This window comes from Pongo pygmaeus, chromosome 9 (assembly GCF_028885625.2).
Source record: "Pongo pygmaeus isolate AG05252 chromosome 9, NHGRI_mPonPyg2-v2.0_pri, whole genome shotgun sequence".
Taxonomy (NCBI): Eukaryota; Metazoa; Chordata; class Mammalia; order Primates; family Hominidae; genus Pongo; species Pongo pygmaeus.
This window is the reverse complement of record NC_072382.2, coordinates 64971981-64996359: the sequence shown is the minus strand read 5'-3', so window position 1 is coordinate 64996359 and position 24379 is coordinate 64971981. Positions and strand designations below refer to the sequence as shown.

General features: G+C 41.7%; 1 pseudogene; it reads left to right on the top strand.

Annotated features, from left to right (window-relative positions):
- The first annotated feature begins 22436 nt into the window (after positions 1-22436).
- On the top strand, positions 22437-23256 carry LOC129007783 (nascent polypeptide-associated complex subunit alpha-like; annotated as a pseudogene).
- Positions 23257-24379: the final 1123 nt, after the last annotated feature.

Sequence of the window (24379 nt, the reverse complement as noted above, 5' to 3'; positions counted from 1 at the left end):
TTCAGACAAATCAGACTTTAAACCAACAAAGATCAAAAACGAAAAGGAAGGGCATTACATAATGGTAAAGGGTTCAATTCAACAATAAGACCTAACTATCCTAAATACATGTGCACCAAACACAGGAGCACCCAGATTCATAAAGCAAATTCCTAGAGACCTTCAAAGGAACTTAAACTCTCACACAATAATAGTGGGAGATTTCAACATCCCATTGACAATATTAGAGAAATCATTGAGGCAGAAAATTAAAGATATTCAGGACTTGAACTCAACTAGTGGACCAAATGGATCTGATAGACATCCACAGAACTTTCCACTGAAAACCAGAAGAATATACATTCTTCCTATCTGCATGTGGTACATACTGTAAGGTTCACCACACAATTGGACATAAAACAATCTTCAGCAAATTAAAGAAACAAAACAGAAACTATACCATCCACACCCTTGGACCACAGTGCAATAAAAACAGAATTCAATATGAAGAAAATCACTCAAAACCATACATTTACATGGAAATTAAACCACTTGCTCCTGGATGACATTTGATCAAATAATAGAATTAAAGCAGAAATCAAGAAGTTCTTTGAAACTAATGAGAACAAAGATACAACATACCAGAATCTCTGGGATACAGCTAACGCAGTGTTAAGAGGGAAATTTATAGCCCTAAATGCCCACATCAAAAAGTTAGAAAGATCTCAAATTCAAAACTAAAAGAATTAAAGAACCAAGAGCAATCAACCCCAAAGCTAGCAGAAGACTTGAAATAACGAAATCAGAGCTGAATTGAAGGAGATTGAGACATGAAAACCATTCAAAAGATCAACAAAATCAGGAGCTGGTTTTTTGAAAAAATAAAAAAATAGACTGCTGGCTAGACTAATGAAAAAGAAAAGAGAGACGATCCAAATAAACACAATTAGAAATGACAAAGGGGATATTACCACTGACCCCACAGAAATACAAATAACCATCAGAGAATATTATGAACACCTCTGTGCACACAAACTAGAAAATCTAGAAGAAATGGATAATCCTGGACACATACACCTTCCCAAGGCTGAATCAGGAAGAGACTGAATCTCTGAACAGACCTATAATGAGTTCTGAAATTCAATCGGTAATAAATAGCCTACCAACCAAAAAAAGCCCTGGACTAGACAAATTCACATCTGAATTCTACCAGATGTACAAAGAGCTGGTACAATTCCTACTGAACCTATTCAAAAAAGTTGAGAAGAGACTCCTCCTCAACTCATTCTATGAGGCCAGAATCACCCTCATACCAAAACCTGGCAGAGACACAATAACAACAAAAAGAAAACTTCAGGTCAATATCCTCGATGAACATTGATTCAAAAATCCTCAACAAAATACTAGCGAAACAAATTCAGGAGCACATGAAAAAGCTAATCTATCACAAACAAGTAGGCATCATCTCTGGGATACAAGGTTGGTTTAACATCTGCAAATTAGTAAACGTGATTCCTCACATAAAGAGAACTGAAGACAAAAACCACATGATCATCTCAGTAGATGCAGAAAAGGCTTTCAAAAAAATTCAATACCCCTTCATTTTAAAAACTCTCAACAAACTAGATATTGAAGGAAATACCTCATAATAAGAGCCATCTATGAAAAACCACAGCCAACATCATAGTGAATGAACAAAAGCTGGAAGCATTCCCCTTGAAAACAGGCACAAGACAAGAACTCCTTCTCTCATCACTCCTATTCAACATAGTATTGGAAGTTCTGGCCAGGGCAATCAGGCAAGAGAAAGAAATAAAGTGCATCCGAATAGGAAGAGAGGAAGTCAAACTATCCCTGTTTGCAGACAATATGATTCTATATCTAGAAAACCCCATAGTCTTGGCCCCCAAAGCTTCTTAAGTTGACAACTTTAGCAAAATTTCAGGATACAAAATCACTAGCATTCCTGTACTCCAACAACAGCTAAGCTGACAGTCAAATTAGAAATTCAATCCCATTCAAAACTGCCACAAAAAAAGGCTGGGCATGGTGGCTCATGCCTGTAATCCCAGCACTTTGGGAGGCCAAGGTGGGTAGATCACCTGAGCTCAGTAGTTTGAGACCAGCCTGGGCAACATGGTGAAACCCTGTCTCTACAAAGAATACAAAAAATTAGCTGGGCATGGTGGCATGTGCCTATGGTCCCAGCTACTCAGGAGGCTGAGGTGGGAGGATCACTTTAGCCAGGGAGGCGGTGGTTGCAGTGAGCCAAGATTGTACCACTGCACTCCAGCCTGGGTGACATAGTGAGACCCCATCTCAAAAAAAAAAAAAACCACAAAAAGAATACCTAGGAACACAACTACAAGGAGGTGAAAAATCTCTACAATGAGAATTACAAAACACTGCTCAAAGAAATTAGAAATGACACAAACAAATGGAAAAACATTCCATGCTTATGAATAGGCAGCATCAATATCATTAAAATGACCATATTTCCCAAAGCAATTTATAGATTCAATGCTATTCCAATCAAACCACCAATGACATTCTTCACAAAACTAGAAAAAACTGTTCTAAAATTCATGTGAAGCTGAAAAGAGCTCAAAGAGCCAACACAATCCTAAACAAAAAGAACAAAGCTCAAGGCATCATGCTACCCAACTTCAAACTATATTACAAGGCTATAGTAACCAAAATAGCATGGCACTGGTACAAAAACAGATACATAGACCAATGGAACAGAATAGAGAGCCCAGAAATAAGACTATACACCTACAACCAGCTGACATACGTTTAGATGAAATATCCAAAAGTAATAGATAATAAAGGAAATGTTCTTAAAAATGGGAAATAACATTTTTGAATCATTTGGTTAATTATTTCAACAAATATTTATTGATAAATTACTATGTGCCTAAGAGCATCATGACTAAGGTATTCATAATAGACTCAAAATCCAAAATTGGCAATTGAGACCATCCTTGACCAGTTCTGGGCACAAGAAATTTTGCTCAGGTGTTTTAGTTAGCTTGAGAACTTTGTTTTAATCAACTGTATGAAATGAGAGTTTATTACTAGGCCTTAATAAGAAAGTGGCCCAGGATCTACAAGGTCTGAATAATTGCCCCTGCTTTGTAAAGCTGTGAAAATTAAGTGTCCTGTATCTCAGTCACTAAATGCATGCCTCTTGTAAGTATTTTCTGAATGCCCATTGCTAGTTGTTCTGGCATGGATCAATTAGAAGGGCAGAAGTTTACAATAAGATCAAGAGTTACCAGTGGTTTCTCTCTTCCTTGAAGTTATTGTTTAACCACAAATGAGGTGAGTACACACTGTAAATCCTAGGATACAGCACAAGGTTAATATGTATTTAAATAATCAGCATTTTGTTTGGTAGGAAGAGGGAAAACATCTCCCTTGAGGCAATTAAAGTGAAGTTAATAGCCCCCTGGATAGAAATTGGTCCAGCAGGATCAAACTGACTTAAAGATGATGAATCTAAAACCAGGGAATCTCTTCTACAATATTAGAGGGTGTGATGTTTGGAAGCAACACCATTCACCATTCCCTTAATCCCTTAATCAAGTGTGTCATCTGTGCAAAAGAATTAGAATTCTGAAAAGTGTAAACTTGTGAGTCTACTGGATTTTCAGGAGTAGGCTAGAGTAGAAACCCTTAAAGGGATCGGTTCTGTAACAAACAGGGTTTAGCTCTTAGGACAAATGCAAAGAAGAAGGGTCCAACCTCTGCTCCTTACAGGGTGAGCTTTTCTTTGCAACCACATCTATAGCAACACATTCCGGCTGGCCATTGTAAAAAGAAATGAAAATTTGTCATAATTTTCATAGAAAGAAAGGCAAAAATGAATGAAATTATTTCAGTCATGAGAGAGAGTATAGGAGATTAAAAGGATATTAAAACAACCATAAAAAAGCAATATACATTTATAAAGAATATAAATCACAATAAAGGCAAAAGGTTAGGAGCTTAAAAATAACAATTAAATAAAATGGATGAAATTCAGAAGAAAATGTAAAAGGCTATACACCAACAAAATTAAAGGTTACAAATATAAAAGTAAATGAGATGAAAGATTAAGATAAAAGGATAAAGCCATGAAAGTAAAAAGTGAGCAAAAATGTAGACATAGATGGGATTTTAGGGTTAAGAACTAAAATTAAAAATTAAAAGTGTAAAAGTAAAAATAAATAAGTCACAAGAATAATAAGATTAGAAAAATAACGTGTTTAAATGTTTATGATAGAAATTTAAAAATAATAATGATATTGGTGTGGCAGGAACCAGATAGAAGAAATAAAAAAAATGTCTTGGGGTAGCTCCAGCTTCTCCTGGTTAATCAAATCCTCTAAAGTAGGAAACTAAAGGGGAAAGATGGTATCTTACAGCAGATTCACCTTCTACACAGAAATTAGCACTACAGAAAACCAGTAGAGTTGTTGGTGCTTGCCTGGAATGAGAGGAGGGGTGACTTCTTAACATCAACAGCTAGGGTCTCAGGGTTGCCCATGCCTGCCCTTGGGCAACTTTCCAGTAAGAGCACTGAGCACTGGCTGGGCACGGTGGCTCATGCCTGTAATCCCAGTACCTTGGGAGGGTGAGATGGGAAGATCACTTCAGGCCAGGAGTTCAAGACCAGCCTCGCCAACATGGCGAAACCCTGTCTCTACTAAAAATACAAAAAACTTAGCCAGGAATGGGGATGCATACCTTAGTCCCAGCTACTCAAGAGGCTGAGGCATGAGAATTCCTTGAATCTGGGAAGCAGAGGTTGCAGTGAGCCAAGATTGCGCCACTGCACTCCAGCCTGGATGACAGAGTTCTGAGCACTTACTATGTTCCAGAGAGTGGCCTGGGTGCTTTCACATTTAAAATTTCATGTAGTAATATTCCTAATAATTAGCTTTTGGAGGCACCAATTATGCATGTGTTGGATTTTCCGTCTATCTTCCAGTAGGCACTGATATCTCCATGGTTTAGGGAAATACAATTGTTTAAAGTCACACACCAGCTGAGAATTAACCCACATCCAGTCTTTGTTCTACAGCTTTGTTCATCTGAAAGCCTTTACTCTCTAATTCTCAACTGCCAGACTGAGGAACTACCCCTTTCGATTAATTTTAAGTGGTGACTATTGACTCCTAGCTGCTAGGGATGAAGCAATTAACTTGCTTATTTCTAATTCCATCATCTTTTGCCCTTCTCCTCTCATTTTCACATTGTCAGAGTGTGTGCTATTTACATTGTATTATGTCATTTTTACCCCCATGCTTGCTTTTTATTTTAGGTCTACAGTTAAATATATTGAATGCTTTGACAGTCTTTTTGCCAGATTTTCCTCAATTACCTCTTGTTTGACTAGAATTCATTTTCTGCTATTTTCCTCAAGGATGGCCCATGAGAACAATATTTCCAGAGTTATTGCATATTTTAAACTGTTTGTTAGCCATTAGGCTTGAAGGATAACTTGGCTGGATATCAAATCTTTATCACTAATTTCTTTTCCTTGAATATCTGATAAGAATTTCACTTCACTATGTTGGTGTTAAATGATGCCATGGGAAAGTCCGATGTCAGCCTGATTTTCTTTCTTTTATAAGTGATTTGATCTTTTTGTTTGGCTGCTCAAAGAATCCTTTAACATCTAACAGTTTTATTAGGATATGTCTCAGTTTGGACCATTTGATATCAGTTTTCCCTAGTATATGATTTGCTCTTTCAGTATGTAAATTCAAGTCTTTTACTTCAGGAAAGTGTTTTTGAATTATGCATTAAGGATTTATTCTGTTTCATAGTTTTGGTTTTAGTCTTTGGAGACAACAGTTATGCATGTGTTTGATTTTCTGCCTATCTTCTTTAATTCTAATTTTCTGCCTAATTCTTTTTATCTCTTTCTCTATTTCTGTTTCATTTGATCACTTTTCTCATTCCTATCTTTTGTATCATTTACAGGCATCTTGTATCGTCTATAGTGTCTTTTCTTTCTTGTGTTCCTTTTCATATATTCTTTATTTCTAAAAAAATTGATTTTTTTATCCCTGAATTTTGCCAGTTTTCATCTCATTTCCCTGAATTCTTGTATTTCTGAATTTTTTGTCTTTTTTGTCATTGCATGTAACAAATTTTTAAACTTTATGATGGAATATTTGGTTATGGTGTCTTTGAATCTTGAGTGTTCTTCATTAGCACAAGAGTTTTCTAGTCTGTGTAGTTGAATAGATCCTGTGCCTATGAAATATTTGTTAGTCAATTGTATTAGGTGGATTTCTGGATCAACCATCTGCAGGAAGTCATTTTGTGCTTTTGTTGGGGAGGGTTGTGAGATGAGTTGGGAGAACAGGATATGGAAAATCTCTGGGCTTTGCAAGTCAGTACTTCCTCCTCTGTTACTTAAGTAGTGAGCCATTTCCTTCAAATATGGCACCCAGTGTAACCATACCTGCTTGTCTCTGTGCATCTAAACTGGCTCAGAAGGGCTTCTAGAGCCAACCTTGATTTTCTTTGTTTGTTTCTTTATTGGATGCCACCACTAATAGGAGCAGCCCTTGCCTTCAAATGTCTATTTGTTTGTGCTTTCTGAGGTATGCCATTCCTGGATCTGTTGGGGCACTTTTGACAACTTCTCTCTGTTGCTTCTTACCCTACTCACAGATGTCCCACTTAGGGCAGTTATTCTCTGCTTCTGGAAATGCATTTTTTGTTGATGATTTCTGAGGTCTGCTAGTTAGACCCTTGTTCTCCCTGACTTTTCTCATATCTGCCTCTTATGAGGCTCTTTGAGTCTCACCTGCTTTGGGCATTACTTAAATGTAACTTGGAGTTTGTGGGTTTTCTCTGTTTCCTAGTTCCATATAAAATGATGTTTGTGTTTTTTCTTTTTCTTTTATTCATTTTCCTTGTTGCTCTATATGGCTTCCAAAGGGAAAAGTCCAAAATAGAAGCAAACTATCTGGTATTTAAAAGATTTCCCCAGTGATTTTAATGTCCAGAGGGGAGAATAACTATTTAAAAAAAAAACAGGAAAAAGATATACATAAAATTTAGTGTAATGGTTATTCCTGGATGCAGGAGGTTGTGGAAGGCAGGAAAATGCAGTAGAGGAAAGAGAGCTTCAATGGTATTGGTAATAATTTATTTCTTAAATTGGGTAGTAAGTTCGTGGGTGTTTATGTTATTATTTACCATATAATTATGTGTGATTAAAATATTGCAAAATAAAAATAAAAACCTTTAAACATTCACAAAGAAAACTGTATTTTAATGACTCAAAATACAATTAATATTAATTTGACTGTTGCCGATAATGCTATTGTAATAGATTATATTTAAATAACAAAAGAGCAGCTCGATGTGGGGGTCTGAGGAACCAACCTCGTTATTCCCCTCAGCCCGCAGAGATAAAATGACCTCCAGAAAGTCTACCAGGATTTGAGTGTTCTTTTTTAAAAAACAAAAAAACCCAACCAAACAAAAACCTATTATAGCGTCTGTAACTGGACTTTAAAACAAAAGGAACTTTTTGGACAGTAATATTCCCACACTGAATGAATCTTATTTGCCTGGAGCCAGGAAAGCCTGGAGTGGTCTTCAGAGGTCTGGGCACTTATGGTGATCTTTTTCTCCACCATCCTACCTAACAAACTGGGACACAAGCTTCCCTTCTACTTTACAACTCTTTCTCAAAGACCTTAAGACATGCTCATCAGAGATGGGGTCAGAAGGCATATGACTATAATAATAAGAAAAAAAAAACACTTCAGTTTATATACACTGGCATGTATCGTTAAGGGGAAAAAAACCAGCCATGTGGACCAAAATACATGGCAGGTCCCAGTTTTGTAAATAAAATTAAAAGATTATCATCTGTTTAATCTTTTGTCTGTAGATAGAAAATGTCAGGAAGGATGGACAATGGTTAACATGGTGGAGGGGGGTTGGTGTTAGAAGGACAGAAGAAAGAAATTTCACTTCCTGGTATAATAATTTTAGAAGATGTGATTGATTTATAAATGATTTTTGATTTTATTGTTTTTAGTGTTTTTCAAATAAAACTTAAAAATAGAATGCATTGCTCCTTGTGACAGCCAATATTGTAATCTGGGACACTTGCTATCATCTCTTGCCTTGAAGTGAGTTCCCTGCTCCCTGCCCTGAGACTGAGGAAGCCTTTGTGCCCTCTTTTGCTGGGAATTATAATCTTAGTGTCCAAGAGCTGGACAGTTAGGGTCAAAGTCCGCAACCTCATTTCTCCAGGTCACTCCTGATAACTCATGATTCCTAGGCTCAGCATGAAAGCCTCTCCCTCCTTCCTCAGGCTTTTATTTTTTAAAAATTGACGAATGAGATGCATTAAACATAAGTGGTTAAAAACAGGGAGGCAAGGCAGATGCCTCCACTCTCCTCCCTCCCCAGGAAGCCCTGATTTGGTGGCTTCTGAGCTGGATTTGTGGCCAGGGTTCCCGTGTTCGGTTTGCTAACCCCAGGGCCCTGTTGACTTTCACTGGGCCAGCATCCATGTATGTCACTGGGAGAGGAGGGACTGGGATGTTTTGTTCACCCGCCTTTGACAGGAAGCAGAGGGTGCCCAAAGCCAAGAGGCTTTCCTTTCCACCAGGCACTGAAGGTGGCTCACAGGCATGGGAACTCTGAATCCAGAGGATGGACAGTGATATGTGCTGGTCCAAACCAGAAATCCAGGCATGACTGCTGAATAGCAGGACATGTGATTACTATGGGGTGTTTCCTACCGGTTCTTAGACATTTACCATCATTTCCAAAAAGTTTTTCCAAAATCTCAAACTTGCCATTCTTTCAAAAACTTTTTTTAAAAAGGAATAGGTTTGTGGGTTTTTTTTTTTTTCATTTATAGCAAAACTCCAGGGACATCTCCTTGTCAGACAAGGCTCTATTGCTCCTACAAATAGAGTTCATTATTTTGTCAAAGTGAATTAAAATAGGATGTCACTTACTGAATGTCATATTTCTGGTTGTGACATTGTATATAAAAGGTCCTCTTTAAAAAAAAAAAAAGAGAAAATCTGAAAGCCTTGGTTGGAAACCCATTTAAGAAAAAGAAATATAGACATTAAAAAATCCCATTTGGGTTTCATAAAATTCCTTTCAAATGTGACAGTCTGGTAGAAATCAGGTAGTTTTCAGTTCCCAAAATACAATCTTGATAAAAAATTTATAAGGCTATTTGGAGGAAAGATACTACATAAATTGAGAATAAATCTTATGAGTCCCTTAGAGAAAAGCTGGGAAATTTCTACAACTAAGTGGTAAACAGTATTTGCTTCCTGCAAATAAATATCCTTTTTACTATTTGGAATGAATCTCTTTCTATATTCCAGCAATTTACACCTATGGCAGCTAAGGTTGACCAGAGACACTGGAGGGTGACAGCTACCAGGACTAGACACACAAAAAAAAGAGCTGAGTGGTCCCCTGCAGGCCACATTTGAATACTCCAGGGTCCATATCTTCTGCACCTCAGATTAGTTCCTGAAAAACTGAAAACCATCACCTCCATCTTCTGGTGGCAGGTAGAAATAGGCAGATAAATTGAAGAATGTTTTGTCTCCTTTTTTTGCCAGATAAATTCTTCCCAGAGCAGAGTACTTATGACTATCTGAGAAAAGAATGAATGAGAAATTATGGGAGCTATGGACTCATTCCCACATGGTTGAACTTAGTGCTTTCCCCTGTCCTTACCATGCACCCACCTCCTTTGCTTGATGAATTCTTACTCAAGTGTTTCTTCTGTCAAGATTCTCCCTCACATCTATGCAGGGATAATCAACTCTGGGCCCCCAAAATACATTGTATAGATCTCCACTGTAGAACCTAAAACACTGAAATGCACTTACGAATAAGTGGTTCTCTAATCCATTAGACTGTGAGTTCCTCAAGAGTAGAATTTTGTTTCATTCAATTCTATATTCCTAACATTTAGTGTGCCACCTAGCACATAGTAGGTGCAGGAAAATGGTTAGTTAGATGGTTAATAAATGGTTAGTTAGATGGATAGCTGAATGGATGACTGGGTAAATTAAAAAACAAATGAATGAATAAATGAGCAAATAAAAACACAAGTGAATACATGAATTCAAAAGTGAAGAAATAAATATACATGAACAAATGGACCAATGAATAAACCACATGTCTATTCCCCACAGATATGTATATATGCATACATATATATGAATACATCCTTCACAACATGTTATTCATTTTAAAACAATTTCCCCCACATTAAAATTCATTTTTAATATCCTTGGGAAAGGTACCAGTAAATTCTGAGGTAATTCACTAGAGGAGACTCAGGGATCAGAGTAGCATTGTCCACTGGTGGGGGGCAATGTTACCTCTTGGGGATTGACCATGATGGGTTTATTGCTGAAGTTCCCCCACAATCAAGGACCTGCTCCCCATTTCAGCCCTGAACAACTCCTTGGCTTATTGGATTGGAGCCTCTTAAGATAACTATTGAATTCCAACAAGATGGTTCAGAACATGACCATGGCCATCTGTATATGCACTTAGTCCCTGACATCTGCCTTCCCCCAGGGAGAATGAGTTGAGAGGTCCAAGGCCCAAAGATTGCAGGAACTTCAGCTTCAGTGAAGCCTAAATTTACATCCCAGAGCATTGTGATTCAGGGAAGTGAACAGGGCACACAAAGTACAGCAGGTCTTGCTCCAAATCCTTGCTCTGCCCCTCCCATGCTGCATGGCTAGCATGACCTCCGTGATCTTCAGTTTGCTCATTGCTGAGTGAGGATAATAATATCTATGAAGAAGGCACCTGTGATAGGTGCTTAATAAAGGCCAGTTTATTTCCTGCCCAGTAAAAAAAAATTGAAAATAGTAGTAGTTGAAGGAGAGAAGCTTCTCTTCGATATGAGGCCCTTGGCATTGACCACCGAAGATGAGGCTCCAGAAGGGCACTGATTCCACTTGAATGGAATGTTGGCAACATTGAATCCCACCAACAGCCCTGTCGTTTCTCCAGCAGTGATTCTGGGGTTCCTGCCTCATCTCCCAAGATAGCCTGTGGCTACCAACAGCTGCAAGAAACTGCCCTGCTGAGCAATTAATAAGCAATGAAGAGTGTCACCTGGATAAATATGAAAAACAAGGAGATGAGACACCTTGGCTGTCATTTCAGTATAAAGCCTGTTCTGCCATCTTTGTCTCCCAAAGGTCAAGATCTTGCTTTAGAAAGTGAGAATTTAGTAAGAATGCTGTGTCCTCGGCACTGCTCACCTTTGTCCAGCAGAGGTGACTGGAAATGAGGCTCCCAGAGCACTGTTTCTGCAGAGAAAATCCAGCCATCAAGCCTATGTTGGCCTAAAGAAGCATCTCAATCCTGGGGGGGTGGTCTTTTTTCAGAACAAGGTTGTCAAAGCCAGGAAGGATTGCTAAGCAGCAGTGTGTCCCCATGAGAGCAGAAGGGCTCAGGAGTCATTCAGATCTGATCCAAGCTGAGCAAACGTGGACAGGTCACACTAGCCAGGCTAGCATGAGGTGTTGACCCTGAGAAGAGAGTGCCTCCTTAAATTTTGCGCCCTAAATGTCTCACTTGCTTAACCCTAGTCCTGGGTCATAGAATCTTAGCTTCCTCGTCTATAAGGAAGCTTCCCTCGTATATCATGTGGGAAGATGATAATACCTAATAATAGTTAAGGTTATTAACATTATTAGGTTCGCTTTACCCAAATTAACTGATTCAGTCCTCATGAGGCTATAAGGTAGGTACGATGATTATCTCCTTTCTGAAAACAGCCAAAGTGAGGAGCTGTGCTATTCAATAGTAACTTGCTAATATTCTCACATCTAGTGGCTGGCAGGCTGAGATTTGAACCATGGGAGACTGGCTCCTGCGTCCAGCCTCATTACCACCATGCTACACCAGCCACAGTGCAGGGTCTGTGTGAGAAGAACAACATGGTTGACATAGACAAGAAAACAGTGCAGGGGAGAGACACTTTGCTAATAAACTGAGGTGGTACTCAGTCACCCACATAACATGTAACTGGGAGGATCCAAGGTGACTTCGACCGCAAAGACCCAGCACAGGCAGGAACAGTCCTGGCATGCTCTGCTGCAGCAGATTCTGGTCCTGGCATTTCCTGGAGCCTACTCCAGACCCAGGTTCTGGGCGATTGACTTCTCTTCCAGGGCCACCATCCTGACATCATTAATCCAGGCCCTGTGTGGCTCTCATAAGGTTCATTCACATGCATATTAGATAATACCTGTTAGTGATGCCCATTAATTAAGCAGAGCAAGTTGTTTATAATTAACTTGAGAAATTTATGGCTTCAGAAAACAATTACAGGAGCTGATATAAACACATTAAGTAGCTATAGCAATGCCAAGTTTAATTGCTTTCAAGAAGAATCATTGATATTAATGCCACAGCCATCACTAGCCATGTTTGACAGCAGCTTGTAAATTCTTCAGTCTTATGAGCCAACAACACCCCAGGTTATTTGGAATGGGAAACATCAACCCTGGGAAACTGTTCATGATACAGTGCTAAGTGAAAAAAGTAGGCTTGAAAACTGTATATGGTGCCTTTCCAATTTAGTGAAAAATATTTTTTTGTATATGTATTTCCTCCTACTCTGACATATATACATATTTTTATGAATATGTATGAGTATAAATATATTTCCTTTTAGTACAAGAAATACAAAAAATGAAAAAATTACATATGAAGTACATATAAAAAATACATAAATACGTGATAGTGGGTTTTTCTCATGTGATGGAATTACTTACTATTTTAATATTTTCTTTATGACTTTTTATATTTTCCAAAAATTTTATAGGAAGAATTTATTACTTTATGCCAAGAAAAAAGTGAAGGGTTAAAGGATAGAAAAAGAAAAGGAAAAAAAGGATAGATTTTTCTTTTCCAAGTAAATTGCTTTTTGAAAGGTAAGCAGACACTTCTATAATAATTGTATGTGCTACTTGGTTGGGATTTTAAAATGCTTTTTATTTTTGTAAAATAAAATTTTGAAAATAGCAAAGTAAACGCATCATTTTCACAAATGTGATTCTCATTGTGGGGTTATTCCTGTGCTTGTTGTACAGTTAGGGAAGAAATGCAGCACCCTTCGGTTTTTAAAAATATCAGCTCCTGAAAATACTGCAAGAGGCTGTTGGCAGAACTCCCACACTGCGGGTGCCTGCATATTCAGGATAAAACACTCCAGCCAGTCATTCTGGACAAGGATGAATTCTCAAAGGACTCATTGAATAAACCTCCTGTTGACAAGCCTGTATACTTAGAAGAGGGTTGAGAACCCGTCCTTGCCAAATGATCCATCTTCCCAAAATGTCACAAGTGAAGAAAAGGGACATTTAGCTAAAAGCTGTGAATGCCCTTTCAGAAAATGCACTCCCAGAATGTCAGAGGTATCTGACCCAACCTGCTCCTTCCCCAGCCAAGAGGAAGTGCTGAGATCCCATGGGGTCACTTGCTAGCCAGAGACAGTGCTCATTCTGAACACAGATAGGCTCCCCTTTTTGTTAACACTTAATGAACACCACTGACTCTGTGTCAGACAGTGGCCTCTTAGGCTCTTAATAAAGATTTTTAAGCCCATGGTCTGGTGGTCCTTAAAGCATAGTCACTAGAATACTCATTTTGTTAGGTGCTCCTTGAAAATTCTCCCATCCATTAAGTTTGGGAAACCCTGATTGTTCTTTCCACTCTTGGAGATTCCTAATGGTATCAGCTTATCAAAGTCTTGGAGGAGTCTCACAGTAAAGGAACTTGCTTATCTGTGTTTGATGCAGTGATTCCCAGATTCATTTGAGCACAGAATGCTTTTGGTTCTGTAGCATCTCTCAGCATGTTAAACTAGTGTTCCTCAAAAGACAGTTGGGGAAAAGTCAGCAATTCATTTAGTTTGAAGATGCAGAACAACTAAATTTGGAGCTGTACCAGCTGGGCAAGTTATTTCATCCATGTGGCATGCTGCCAGGCACAGGGTAAACCCTGAATAAACATTGGTTTGATTAGTTGAATCAGAGGAGACAATTAAAACCCAAATCAGTGAAGTAACGAGCTCAATTACAAACTCACAGTCCAGGCCGTTTTATTTTTATAACACATGCTAAGAGACATTCCAACATTAAAGTAAAAATGCTATCTGTAAATCTTTATTCATTTAACAGTGAGTTCACTCTCTTACTTGAATTAGAAACATAGAAGTGTGGACCTGGATCATCCAATTTAACCCTCACTTTACAGGTGAAACTGATGCTTACTTAAGCCATGTGATTTGTCTGAGGTCACAGACTATTAAGGGGGTCCAGGATTTAAGTCTTGCAAGTCTAAGTTTGGGTGATTCTCAGTCTCTGACCTCCCACTTGTGTTCTCATTACCCTCCACACTGCCATTCTGAGGTGACATAATGCAGTGAAACCAACAGGACATTCAAAATGAGGCAGATTTGGATTTAAACTCTGGCTCTTCAAACCAGCAGCAGAGTGACATTGGGCAAGTGGCCTAAACTCTTTGTGCCTCAGTTTCTCCATCTGTTAAATGGGAATCATGACTCACTTCATGAGCTATTGAGAAGATAGAATGAGATAATGCATAAAAAAGATCACTGTCCTAAACTCAGTGGGTGTGGGAGAAATTTTATCCCCTTGTTTCATTACTGTTTTGAAGAGCTCTTGATTCCTTTTTCTCCTCAGAATGAAAACCCACGTTTCCTCTGTAGCTGTTTGTCACTCTGGATGATCCTTTATATTGGAACAACAAGAACCTTTCAATATCAATAGAAGGAAACAGAATTAATAAGTGAATTGCTTGTTGATGAAAAAATAATGTTGAATTCTAAGGGTGTGAGACTGAGAAAAAGAGAATGTGTGACTTATCCCACCCTGGGCTCTGTTTTCCAACAGGGCTTGTAGATATAGAAACCAGGTCACCTCATACGGAGGGACCAAGAGCCATCTTTTGACTGTTACCTTGTCGTTTGCTCTAGCCCAGTAGGACAGCCTTACTAATGGGTTCTAACATGGACATGGGCAGGGCCACTGGTACAGGCAGCAGTGCATTTCCCTAGAAGAGTCATTAATTTAAGGCTGGCAGAGGGCTTGCTTCTCCTGAGAGCCAGGCAAGACTTGGAGCATTTTGCAGACAGCTGGGCCATGAGCAAGCCTTACCAAGCTCTCTGGCTACAGCACAAGAAGCAATTTATTTATCTGGCTCCTCTGAGACAGGCATCTTACTTTCGACATGCAAAGAGACACCCTCCCCTCCACAGTCCCCTTGTCATCCCACACTCTCCATGCCTTTACTCCAGGCCTCATCTCTCATTTGGTCCATTGTGCCAACCTCTTCACTGACCTTCCACCTCCTATCTAGCCCCTTTCCTGTTGATTCTCTGCAGCCAGAGCCATTTTTCCAACTGCTGACCTCCCGCCAATGGCTTCCTATGGTTTCTAGAAAAAAGTCCAGAGACCTTACTCTGACATTTGGGATTCTCCAAATCTGGCCAGTGTTCCTTTAGCCTTACTTGAAATTCCTCTCATATGTGCCTCCTTTCCTCCAATCATACTGAGCTTCTTGACATTTTTTTTTTCTATTTCATACCCTGTTGTTTTAAGTCTCTAAGTCATTGCAGTGGCAATTTTTTCTGAGTGGCATTTTCCCCTTCTTCTTCATATTCAATACTCAGTTCAAATGTCATCTCTTTGATTTATTCTTCTTATACTCCCTAAAATTAATCATCCTCTCCCTTGGATTGTCACACCACTCTCTTCATACTCTTTATGAACAATTGTAAAAATTTCCATTTCCCTCTCCAGATTATGAGCTCCTTTGGTGCTGGGCCTGTGTTTATTCATTTCATCATTCCCTGTGCCCAGCTCAGTAACTGCTCAATAAATGAATGGATTAGTGGATGGATGGGTGGATGGATGAGTAGATGAATGGATGGAAGAAAGGAGGAAAAGAAGGAATAAAGGAAGGAAGGAAGGGAAGGAAGGTGGGAGGGAGGGAAGAAGGGAAGGAGAAAGAATTAGTGAGTGACTATGTAGATATGGTAGAGAGAATTTACCCCACATAGATTTAAATGCTGGAGTACAGTTAAGAACAACAGTTTTGACTGCAGTGGGGAGGTTGCAGCTGATGTTGTGATAACACAAAAGGAAGCTGAAATATAAAATAGAAAAGCAAGCTTGTTTCTTCCCCCTGGAGAGCTCTGGGCTTTGGAGAAGTCAAGAATCGCAGAGGAAAAAGAGAAAAGGAAGTCAGTCTCCCCCTGCCAAGACTCAGGGGACAGAAAGCAAGGAAGGAATCAGGCTGGAAGAAAACCATTGCAGCAGAGAGGGTGAGTAAAAGTCTAAACCACAGAGACAAATTGTGCATTTTGCTACCCAAGGCACAAATATTCTCCTCCAGCGCCGATAAGTGCCCAGGATAACTCCTTGTGTCTAAGCATCACTGAGAGAGAGTTCTGTGATTTCTATAGAAGCAAGTTACACCTGTGGGCACAGGTAACATTGGTTGATTAATTTGTTTGTTAATATCTTTCTCAAACACTGAGTGTTTGCAAGTGGGAGCTCTGGGCTGAGTGGAAGGCCTTTCTCCTCCCATGAATGGAGCTTTGAGCTGAGAGAAGCAACCCATCTTCCCTGACAGTAGGACCCGAAGAATCGAACACAACACTGTAACTGTGCTTCACTCATCCACCTGGAATACTAGGTATTGAGACACTGAGAGTGGAGAGCTCGCTCCAATTCTAAAGAATTAAAACAATAAAATGGGACTTGAGACAAGGAATTTATTTAAAAAGTGTTTCCTGGCTATTGAGAGAGGGACATGCTTGGGCCAGACAGATTCGGTAGCTAAAGGACTTAGGTGTTTTGGATCTGTAGTTAAAAGACCCAACACAAAATCCAATTTCCAGTCTTTCAGATCTGGGAGGAAAGGGATTTTGATACAGACCCCTGGCCTCTTTATTGTAGAATTCATTAGTTCAACTAAACACTTATGAAACATTAACTGTTTGTCAAGAATTGATTAGGGCACTGGGAGCCCCTGCTCTCAGGGAGCCCTGTGGGAGAGGGGTGTGCCAACAGCCAGTGTCATGTCATGTGGCCAGGGCTCTGATGAAGGTATGGATGCCAGCAGCTGGGCCCATGGGGTGAGATGAGGGTATGTGCCTCATATCATGTGGGAAATCATTAAAGGCTTCACAAAGGAGGAAGGCTTAGGAGGAGAGTTTACCAGAGGAACAAGAGGAAAAGGGTGTTCCAGGCAGATGGATTAGAGGCTGGGGAAGATCAGCACAAAAAGACCAGTAGGGAATGTGGAAACAATCTGGATGTGAGATGTTGGGAGGAAGTGTGAACTGGAATGATTGCGGCAGGAGTGGAGAGGAGGATGGATTGGAAATACTTTTAGGAGATGGAATTGGCTGGGCTGGATGATTGATGGGATGTGAGATATGGCCCAGGCAGAGTCAAGGATGGACTTTTGTTTCCAACTTGCATGACACTTGCACAGTGATGGGAAACCAGTGGGGAGGATCAGACTTAGGGGCAATACAGAGAATGCAGATTTGAGTGTGTGAGTTTGCTGAGTCTTGGAGGACCTTCAGGAGGAAGTAGCAGGATAAACTGATCTGGAGTTGAGGACAAAGGGCAAAATGGAGACACAGGCTTGGGAGTAATCCATGGGCAGATGACAGCCATTGGGAAATACGTCAGGCTCTGATGATGTCCTGTGAGGTCAGCAACCACGAGTGGGGAGGTTGCAAGGCCTGGCGCACAAAAGCCTTCGCTTCTGCTTGTCCATTTCTTCAACTGTGTGTTTGCCAGGCCACCCTGCTGCCATTGCCACTGCTGTCACCCACCTCCCCTGCCTCTTGCTGCCCTGGCCCATCCCTACTCTGAGTGGCCACAGCATAGTCAGAGCCGAAAGATAAAAAGAGGGCAAACAGAGCTTAGGTGGCCAGTGTCAGCATTGCCATGGCAATGCAGAGGAGCTCAGGCAGCCTGAACAATGGGGCCACTGTGTCACAGGCCTCCTGGGTGGAGGGGCTAGAAGTGGCCTGCTGCCAACTGCTGAAGGAGGTTTCTTCTGTCATTGAGGGATTCAGCATGGCAGGATTTCTGAACTGGAGAAAGAATGAGTCCATCACCATGGATCTGAGGGCTGCAGGTGGCTTTTCCCATGTATTGTTTCAAAACACACTGTGGGTAAAGTGTGGCAGGAGAGAAGCCAGCCTGCTTCCTCCATCCTCTCTTCATGGGTTTCATTTCACTCTCCACAGGAAGACCCAGGCAGCAAGGGCTGGGGGCTTCTGTGCTAGGAGTTGTGGGCCCAGAAAAGGCTGGCACTAGGGGAGCGGGGGACCCAAGGGACATTTGCACCAAATCCTCATGGCCCTGCCTCTCTAAGAGTCAAGATGCTCCCATCTTCTGGGTGTCCAAAGCCGAGGTGGCAGGAAGGAGGCCTGGGCATGTGAAGTGGAAGCCTGTGCCCTCATCCTTCCTCCAGCTTTCCCAGAAGGGGGACCACTAAGGCCAGCCCTGGGAGGTGTGATTTCCAGCCCCTGCCTCTGTATGTGGAGCATAGATTCCTTAATGGAATTTCAGATGTGTGTTCATCAGACTGAATCAGTTTTCTTTGTTCAACTTCAGACACATTGCCTACCACTTCTTGGAAGAGATTGTTGCTTGAGAGGAAAAACTACTTCAGTTAGGAACAAGCTTTGCTAAGATTTGTTGAATGTACCTGTCCTAAAAAACAAAAACAAACAAAACACACACACACACACACACACAACTAGCTATGGATGACAACTCATTTGGCATCTCCCAGACAGGTAAGGCACACTGAGCCTAAAGGACATGCCTCTGGTCCCTGCTGGTGATTCTCAGAGCAGGCCACTGAATGCTCTTAACCACTGTGATGGTTAATACTGAGTGTCAACCATATTGTTCCTTCAAGTATTTAGGGTGTGTGTGCCTTCACTCACCCCACCTTCTACTCACCCCACCATGAACCTTAAAGACGCAGGCACCCACATATCCCACAGAGGATGCAATGGCCTAGAATTGTCTATTGGCCTGGCCAGGATGGGCTCTGGGGCTGGACTAGGGGGAAGGCAGGATAGAGAGTGGTTGTATTAGTCAGGGTTCTCTAAAGGGACAAGACTAATAGATAGATGTATATATGAAGGGGAGTTTATTAAGGGAGTATTGACTCACAATCACAAGGTGAAGTCCCACAATAGGCCATCTGCAAGCTGAGGAGCAAGGAAGCCAGTCCAAATCCCAAAACCTCAAAAGTCTTAGGGAAGCCAAGAGTGCAGCCTTCTGTCTGTGGCTAAAGGCCTAAGAGCCCCTGGAAAACCACTGGTGTTAGTCCAAGAGTCCCAAAGCTGAAGAGCTTAGGATCCGATGTTCGAGGGCAGGAAGAATCCAGCATGGGAGAAAGATGAAGGCTGGAAGACTCAGCCAGTCTAGTCCTTCCATATTTTTCTGCCTGCTTTATCCTAGCAGTGCTGGCAGCTCATTAGATTGCGCTCACCTAGATAAAGGGTGGGTCTGCCTCTCCCAATCCATTGACTCAAATGTTGATATCCTTTGGCAACACTCTCACAGGCACACACACCCTCAATACTTGAAGGAACAGTACGGTTAACACTCAGTATTAACCATCACAGTGGTAAAGAGCATTCAGTGGCCTGCTCTGACAATCACCAGCAGGGACCAGAGGCACGTCCCTTAGGCTCGGTGTGCCTTACCTGTCTGGGAGATGCCAAAGGAGTTGTTATCCATAGCTAGTTGTGTGTGTGTTCTTTTTTTTTTTTTTTTTAGGAGAGGTACATTCAACAAACCTGGGGTAAGGCAGGTGGATCTACTTCCTGTCTACACATACCTTTCTGCCTCCCCGCACCACACATACACACAGTCAGAAGCTACCACCATTGGGCTCCCTTAACAAGTAGGGCTCCAGAGTACAAGTTAAAATCTAAGATCGAGGAGGGGCAGCTTTTATGGGCTCTTACTGTGGGGCAGACACTATGCCGTGGTATTTTACACCTTATTTATCTTTCGCAGAATTCTCTGCAGGTCAAGGATTCAGAGAGGTGAAGCTACTTGCCCAGAGTCACTCAGCTAGTAAGTGGTGGAGCCAGGATTTAAACTGTTCACTTAAGTGAACAGTTGAGGGCTGGCTCCCAGTGATAACCTCTTGCTGTCTCCCCATGCTGCCTCTGACAGAGCTCGTCCACAACTGTGCACTTTGTCTGTGTCTGACCTCCTGCAATCTTGGCTCCAGCCACACCTGTGTTTATCTGGCTGACTTGCTTACAGCGCAAGCAAGATTTCTAATGTTCTCTCTTCCTTCTTGGATTCCTGTCACCCTTAGTTTTCAACTCAGCTCAGTATCCAGAGTGTTGTCCTCAGAATTCCCCCTTTAGCTAACTCCCTGTCCCGTACCGTTTCTGATGAACTGGTGATTTCTCTGACTCTGTCTTAGACATTATGTTCACTTTCCACTTTCCAGCTACCAGTTCTTCACTTAGTACAGGGTCATATTCACAACTGTCCTCTCCATCTCCAGCTGGAGAAACTGGCACTTACCCAGGGGTTGACCTGGCAAGTGTCTCAAGTCTGTGTCCTGTGCAGGTTTAGGAGACGAGTCAGCTACCAATGGCTGTTTGTTTTTCCTTGTCTGAAGAGAAGAACCTTGGGGTAACGGGATAGCCGCTGAGTCAGGGCTCCAGTGCTGGGTGAGAAAGTTCCCTTTGGACTGAACCTGAACTAGCTGAACCGATGTTAGAAATATCTGCTTATTCCCATTTCTGGGCCCTTGGCCGTGCCTTTTCTATTTCCCCACATCTATTTCTGCATGCATTTTATTTCCCCATATTGGTCTCTGACTTTGGACCAGAGAGTTTGACACTTCTCCAATCCTACTCTTATCCTTGTTGAGAGACTTCCAAGTATGGCCCCGGCTGCTGCTGGTCCATGATATTGTCTCTTGGGCCATGGAAAGAACTAGCAATAAGCTGATGATTGACACTCTCCCTACATGTCTCCCCCTCCCTTTCTGCCCAGCCTGGTGCAGCTGCAGGATCGGGCTGTGGGTGTGTTACAGATGCATTTGGTAACCGTCTCCTCTCACCCCTCACCCCTCCACGCCATGGCTTCCCTCTGCAATATCTGCAACTCTCTGCCCAAGGGGGAGTCTGGAAGTACTGGGGAGCTGACACCCCTGGGAGCAGCCATCAGCCAGTGATGGATGGTCATTGAAGGATAAACACCCGGCTTCCTATTCCTCTGGTGGGGTAGCCGTGAAGTGTGTTCCGCATTATCAGGTGTCCCCAGTGAGCGTCCCCCCAGTTTCTTACAACAGCAGCTTGCTCATTTGCTCACCCGGCATTGACTCTCTTCTTGTCCCTGTCTTATTTCCTCACTCCCCTAGATGAACTTCTGTACCAACTACTTGTACTCAAATCCTTCGAGTCTGCTTCTTGTGGGGAGGGGAGCCCAACCTACGACAGGGTCCTACAGCCAATGTCCTTGATGGCTCCAGCTTCCATTCGGTGCCTTTTCAATGGGACCACAGTTCACAAACTCCCACGGTGGTTTCAGGACTGAGGGCACATGCCAAAACTCTGGTGAGTGTGGGAGTAAAAAAAAAAATATTGTTTAACATAGGCATCTTTAATGGAAGCAAGTTATGGAGCTAAAAATACTGATAGTTTCAATGGACCAAATTAAATTATGCTTCCCATCTTGTGTCTTAATTAAAGGGATAAAAACTGTTTCACATTTTAATTAGCAAGTACGTCTTGAAAAGACTGAAATTAATATGGGAGTCATCACCATAGGAGAGCAGTCCTCTGCCAAGATTCATAAGGCCAGAGAGAGCACAGAGAACGGAATGGGATTCTGGCAGGAACGAGAGCAGCCACTGCTAGAACTCAAAAACTTTGGTTTCTTGAATTTTCTGAAAGGATAAAAGCAGGAACCTGGTAGAAGGCATGCCGTTTCCTTTTCTAGAGAGGTCCACTTTCTCCATGTGAATCTTCTTTAAGACACTTAAACATTGCATCTAGAAACTATGAGAGTATAGAGGATGGTGGGGACAGAGAAGGCCTGCTAATGACAGCTCTGCCGCTTCGCCCATCTCCTGGGATGTGAGTTCCTGGAGTTTCTGGAAGCCTTGTTGGTAGAGCCTGAAAACAAGGGGTTCTGCCTCACAAGTGTCTCAAGTCCATGTCCTGTGCAGGTTTAGGAGAGGAGCCAGCGCTGATGGCTGTTTGTTTTTCCTCTGTCTGAAGAGAAAAACGGTGTGGGAGCAAGGCTTGCATGCTGCTACTGAGTGTTCAAGTCCTTCCACAGCCCTGTTGGCACATTTGTTTACTTTTTTTAGTTTGACTTTAAAAAATTTCACAAGTCTCTTTCTGCCGCCATCTTCGTTCCGCATTCCCTGCACAAAATGCCCGGCGAAGCCACAGAAACTGTCCCTGCTACAGAGCAGGAGTTGCCGCAGCCCCAGGCTGAGACAGGGTCTGGAACAGAATCTGACAGTGATGAATCAGTACCAGAACTTGAAGAACAGGATTCCACCCAGGCAACCACACAACAAGCCCAGCTGGCAGCAGCAGCTGAAATTGATGAAGAACCAGTCAGTAAAGCAAAACAGAGTCGGAGTGAAAAGAAGACACAGAAGGCTATGTCCAAACTGGGTCTTCGACAGGTTACAGGAGTTACTAGAGTCACTATCTGGAAATCTAAGAATATCCTCTTTGTCATCACAAAACCAGATGTCTACAAGAGCCCTGCTTTGGATACTTAAATAGTTTTTGGGGAAGCCAAGATCAAAGATTTATCCCAGCAAGCACAACTAGCAGCTGCTGAGAAATTCAAAGTTCAAGGTGAAGCTGTCTCAAACATTTGAGAAAACACGCAGACTCCAACTGTACAAGAGGAGAGTGAAGAGGAAGAGGTCGATGAAACAGGTGTGGAAGTTAAGGACATAGAATTGGTCATGTCACAAGCAAATGTGTTGAGAGCAAAGGCAGTCCGAGCCCTGAAGAACAACAGTAATGATATTGTAAATGCAATTATGGAATTAACAATGTAACCATCTGAAAGCAACTTTTTTTGGTGTCTCAAAGGAGTAACTGCAGCTTGGTTTGAAATTTGTGCTGTTTCTATCATAAATAAAGTTATGGCTTCTTGTTAGATGAAAAAAAAATTTCACAAGTAACACATACTTGGGAAAAACAATTTGAAAACATATGCGAAGACGAAAGAAACAAAACAAAAACGTAATCCCATCACTCCAGATAACGTGTTGATTTCCTCTTTAGGTCTGGCCCTGGCCCTGGCCCTGGTCCCACCGCCCCTCTACTCCCATGTATCTGTATGTATTAGCAGTTACATCTGCTAATGTATCTGCAGATAATGTGGGGATGGTGGACTGGGGGAGTGGGGTCTGGTGCTCACATTCTCCTGCAACTGCTGTTTCTAAACGCTTGTTCCAATCTCCATTTGTAATTCCCTCTCACATCTTCCCGTGGCTCCTGCTGGCTCTTCCACCCTTTTCTGATTCACTCCATTTCAACTATGAACAAGCCCCACCTCCTTCATTTCCCAGAGGCAAGTTAATACAAGTCTACTGTATAATGACCTGTATTAAAGGGTTTGGGTAAAACGGGATTTCAGCTGGAAAATGGAAGATTAGACACCATTATTCCTGCCACTCTCTGCTAAGCCCAAAGTCCTGCTACCAGATTTCTTGGCCCTGCCCCATCTCCCCAGACTCTCCTCCCATCTTCTCTCTTCTTGGTTGTCCCATGTTCCCCAGAACACCTTTCTCTTGGGTGCCCAAGGGATCGTGAGAGGCGTTTGAACCAGAGCAGCTCCATCTTGAATAGGGCCTGAGTAAAATAAGGCTTGAGACCTGCTTGGCTGCACTTCCAGGAGGCTAAAGCATTCTAAGTCACAGGATGAGATAGGACGTTGGCACAAGCTACAGGTCATAAAGACCTTGCTGATAAAACAGGCTTCAGTAAAGAAGCCGGCTAAAACCCACCAAAACCAACATGGCGACAAGAGTGACCTCTGGTCATCCTCACTGCTGCGTTCCCACCAGCGCTGTGACAGTTTACAAATGCCATGGCAACATCAGGAAGTTACTCTGTATGGCTTAAAAAGGGGAGGCACTGATAATCCATTCCTTGTTTAGCATATAATCAAGAAATAACCATAAAAATGGGCTCTGTCTATGGAGTAGCCATTCTTTCATTCCTTTACTTTCCTAATAAACTTGCTTTCACTTTACTGTATGGATTTGCCTCATTCTTTCTTGTGCGAGA